This window comes from Alligator sinensis, unplaced genomic scaffold, assembly GCF_000455745.1.
Source record: "Alligator sinensis unplaced genomic scaffold, ASM45574v1 scaffold1331_1, whole genome shotgun sequence".
In the NCBI taxonomy this organism is placed as follows: Eukaryota; Metazoa; Chordata; order Crocodylia; family Alligatoridae; genus Alligator; species Alligator sinensis.
This window is the reverse complement of record NW_005843285.1, coordinates 40,361-45,137: the sequence shown is the minus strand read 5'-3', so window position 1 is coordinate 45,137 and position 4,777 is coordinate 40,361. Positions and strand designations below refer to the sequence as shown.

General features: G+C 48.0%; 1 protein-coding gene across 2 annotated transcripts in view; it reads left to right on the top strand.

The window, feature by feature from the left end:
- Positions 1-431: 431 nt before the first annotated feature.
- Positions 432-4,777, top strand: part of LOC102375912 (galectin-1-like) — a 27,104-nt gene continuing 22,758 nt past the window's right edge. For both annotated transcript variants that reach the window (XM_025194726.1, XM_025194725.1), the window contains exon 1: positions 432-560. The gene's annotated coding sequence lies outside the window, so the exon portion shown is untranslated. The remainder of the gene's footprint in view (positions 561-4,777) is intronic.

The following is a 4,777-nucleotide window of genomic DNA, read 5'->3' as shown; positions in this document are numbered from 1 at the left end:
TCTCTCTACATATTTATACATGTCTGTTTTATTGATTTCTATGTGATAAGCCACACCATATGCACCTGCCTTCTCAATATTGTAGACCCACCCATAGTTACCTACTATAAAACCTGATTCCTGAAAGTCCATGTACTTCCTGATTCAGCTTGTGCTGGAACACTTCTGGAGGAGGAACAATTCCCACAGGCATTCACACCCAGTTATATCCACCAAGGGGAGTTGTAAAAGTTGTCAGTTCAACACATGTATGGATATAGGCACATGGCCCCTGGATGGGCAAACTCTGGGCCATCCACTTCACTGGTTGTCTGCATGTATGTTTTTATCATGAGGCTACAGACAGTAGAGAGTCAACCCTCCCCTCCCTCTGCACAAGAGCTATAAGCTGGGCTCTGAGCCCATTTAGCTGAAAGAACTCCGGGCACCTGTGACCATCCACACTAAAAATAAAGTCAAACGTCTGTGACCTTTTGGGAAGAAAGCAAAAGTGCAGGATATTGTGATGCAGAGTGAGCAAATCAAGACAAGTCCCCCTGGACGCTTCAGAAACAAGGGAGGTGGGTAGCATTTCTTGTTTCCTTTCTGTCCCCTTCCCATTTGAGTTCAACCCCCATGTGGGCTGTTTCAAGAGGGTCACACCTTTCCATATCCTGAAATGCCCTTTATAGCAGCTGCCCTGGGAAGGAAAGATGATGAAAACTAGTCAAGTCATTTCTGCTCTTCCAGTGTTGTGAAGTGGGGCAGAAAGAGATGAGGGGAAGGGAAAGGAGCAGGGTGGGGCACTTCTGGTAGGCAAATGTCATTGCTTCCATTGCTGCTCAAGCTGGAGGGAGAAAAGGACGTGATTAGGCCCATGGGTCACTGAGAAGTGGGTTCTAGGTGGACTGTAGCAGAATACACTAAATTCTGGGTGAATTTAGACTGTGAGGTGACCCCAGAGACCAGGATGTGAAAACTGAACCTAGGCTTATGGTCTCATCATCAGAGACTGACTCCTGATTTATGAATGGTTACAGCTGGCCATATTGCTTTCTCCAACCACTGGGAGAGATGGCCCATCTCTGTCCCCAACACTGATGATTCCCAGACTTGAACTCCTGTCCTCCTCCAAATGGATGTCTCTCCCTTTCTCCACTTTCTTTCTATGCTCATGCTTTCATAACATAGGAAAGTTGGGCTGGAAGAGACCTCATGAGGACACATCTAGTCCAGCCCCCTCACTCAAGGCAAGATCATCCCAGACTAAACCATGCCAGCTTAGTGCCTGTCCAACCTGCTCTTGAACATGCGCAGGGATGGATATTCCACTGCCTCTCTGGGCAGTCTGTCCCAATGCTTGACCACCCTCATGGTCACAAAGCTCCTCCTCATATCCAACCTCAGCATCTCCTGCTGCAGCTGGAGACCATCGCTCCCAGCCCAGTCCCATACAGCCATAGAGGAAAATCCATCTCCATCCTCTGTGTTGTTGCCTTTCAGGGATTTGAAGACTGGTATGAAATTCTTCCTCAAGCTTCTCTTCTCCAGATTCAGTCACCCTCATTTTTTCAGCTGTTCCTCACCAGTCCAGGCCCCTCACCATTTTTATCACTCTTTCTCTTTCTTCCTGGCCTCTCAGAAGTCCTACTTCAAATGCAGCTGGCTTAAGTTGCCTGCAATATAAATCCCTGCTGGTGCCCCTCACTCCTGACCTGCAGCCTCCTTCTATTCCCAGCTTTGGTCCCTGCTCCCCAGCTCTACTGATGCCCCTCTCTGCCACCTCCACTGCCCAGCCCTGGGCTTTCCCACCACCATTGTTCTGCCTAGTTATGATGGTGATTTGTCTTCATTTAAGCCCCAAACATCAGACTTCTGTGATGGTCAGAGCTCCACCAGCTGCCCCACAAACTGACATCCTTTAACCTCATGTTGCCTTCAGGTCCTCAAAATGAGAACCACAATGGAGTCACAGATGAGCCCATGGCACCAAGATGTGAGATCCCCCGCAGAGGAAGCAACGTGACATGTGGCTTCATTCGCTGGGTGTTGCTCTCTTTACCCAGAATGCTTCAGAGCATGGTCAAGAGCCTTCTGAGATTCATGCTGAGCCTGACATATCAGAGGTCACTGCTGTTGCTAGTGGGGATAGCTGCAGGCCTTGCAGCCATTTTCTTCTCCAAAGGGGCAGTGAAATATGAGGCCGAGGAGCCAGAGCCGTTAAGTGTTCTTGACCTGTTGAGAGCACGTGCCAGGCTGGAGGGCCAAGGGAAAATGACTGGTGAGCTCAGCACTTGTATGGACCTTGCCCTCCAGCAGTTCATAGAGGAGGCAGCTGGCATCCAAGGCAATGCCAAGCTGGTTGTCCAGTGCCAAGGAACAGTGCTAGAATTCAATGCTGGAGATGAAGAGCATGAGATCTACGTCTATGCCACCAATGGGAAGCCCCAGTACAGCGTGAAGGGGCCAACCCCATACCGGGCCCGGCTGCTGGCTCGCCCTGAGCGGCTGAGCATTGAGAACCTACTGAAGGTGCAGAACCGCATACGGGCTTGGGAGGGAGCCACAGAGCCACTGAGCCGGTGCTTTGAGGTGGCACTGGAGAAGTTCCCACAGGAGCCAGTGAGTGTCCAGGCCAGTGCCAGACTGGTGATCAGTGCAGCTGGCATGGAGTTGGTCTTCCTGGCTGGGAAAGGAGAGAATGAGATCAATGTCCATCATGACAACAGGGGCATCATCCATTACATGGTGAAAGTGCCAGGATGGTGGCCCTGGGCTGCCAGGAACACATTAACCATTGCTCTGGCAACCCTTTCCATCATGCTTTGTTTAATCATGGTCCTTCAGAGAAGCAGGAAATGCCGCCAGAATATCTAGCAAAGCGAGTGGCCATCCAACATAATCACTTCATAGCAGCTTACCCTGGTTCCTTCCTCCACCTTCGCCCCCCTGCCCCCTGGTAAATTTACCCTGTAGTAAGGAGCAGACACATGACCAGCTAAGTGCCCACTACTGGTGCTATTACTGCCCCCAGATACCAATGGACAACAGGCTAGCATGCATGGAACACATGGCTTCTTTGGGGTGAAACTGGCCTCATGGTGTCCCACATGTAGGCTATAGCAGATGGTATTAAATGCCATGGGTCTATAGTTCTCTGGAAGGCAACAGAGCTCACCAAAGGACTTAGACTCTCTTCAAGAACATCTTGAGATGGACATAAGTAATACTGATGTCGTACAATAGATGAGGAAAGCCGATTGGATGGCACAAATGAGCCAGATACAACAGTAATGAAAGGCATGTAGGAATGTTTTAACTAAGTTCATTAATTAGCCAGCTGAGTCACCTGGCACCCAAACTGATGAGGTCATGTATGGTCAACAATGTGTGCTCAGTCCGATCGGTGACATACTATATTTCCTCACAAACCACACACAGCTGTCCCCCAAAATCAGCCCTCTAAATCTGGGTAGCGTGTCTTAAGAGGGAAGGCTGATTTTATTTGCTTGACTGGAAGAACAGCAGCATGGAGATACTGTGCTGCAAAGCAAATACTAGCTTTTCTCTCGGGCAGGAAGCAGAAAGAGCAGTTTGCCACTAACCCTTTCACAGCCACTCTTAAGTTGGCAACAGCTCTTTCTGTGAAAGTGTTAACATTGGACTCCATCCCCACTATATGCTATCCCAGAAAGAAGCTGGCATTCATCTTCATGGGGGTATATAGGATTTTGAAAGGGGGGGGTGCAGTTGGTGTAGTGCGTCACAATATATAACAACACTTATTTTATCGAGTTAAAAAGAAACCAGAAGCTTTATCAATAAGTTAGTGTCCTACAGCTACATTATTCAATAAAAAATGGAAGCAAGAACAAATATAAATTGATTGGAATGTGCATAAATTTGCTATGTCATTTATTATGCATTAAAAAAACCCACAACAAACTAGGCAAAATTAATCAACAACTGTTGTTTTATTGCCGTCAGGCCAGGCCTCTCTTGGTCTGCTATCTGGTACCATGTAAACCAGGACAGCCTGTTCCATGGTCAGGTTGTCAGCGACTAAAACTGGCACTCCCACCTGGGCTAGCCAGGTTGAGGAGGGCATGTGGACACCTAGCAGGACTAAAAACAAGACCTATCAAAGGGTGGATTAATTCCCTGTGAGCCAATGGCCATCCATACCTGGAGAGGAGATGGGCACTCCCACGTCACTTTGCCCAAAGAATCACCAATGATGCAAAGCAACTCAATTAATTTTGGAGTGGAGGAGGGTTGTTACAGCATCTGAAGTGCCCCAAGAGTTGTAGCGGCCTCAGGACTGACTTGACTCATTGTTTCATTAGTCCTGCTGTCATTAGAATTTAATGGACAGCTCTTCCTCAGATTCATAAAACACGACCAAGCCTTCTTGAATATCTTAATAGTGCCTCCAATGCTTCCCTGAAAGTCATTTCCACACCAGAGTTAACATTGATCTGAGTAAATGTTCCCACACCTGAGTTAATGTTTTGAATGAGTTAGAAACAGACTGCAGGGCTGTGAAATAGAAGGTACAATCCAAGGAGCAGGTAACAGACAGAAGCACTGCAGAAGAAAGGTTGGCTTGATTCATGGAATAGCAAGGCCCTTGAAAAGGAGAGAGTGTCTTTGGCACCCATGCAATGAAGAGTTTAGAAGGAATCAGGTCAGTTATAATGGAGCCTATGAAGTCAAATGACTTCCCCACTGCTGCCTGAATAGAAATGCCACTGCGACTGCCAGGGAGTTTGCTTAAAGTTTGGGTGGTGCAGGAATC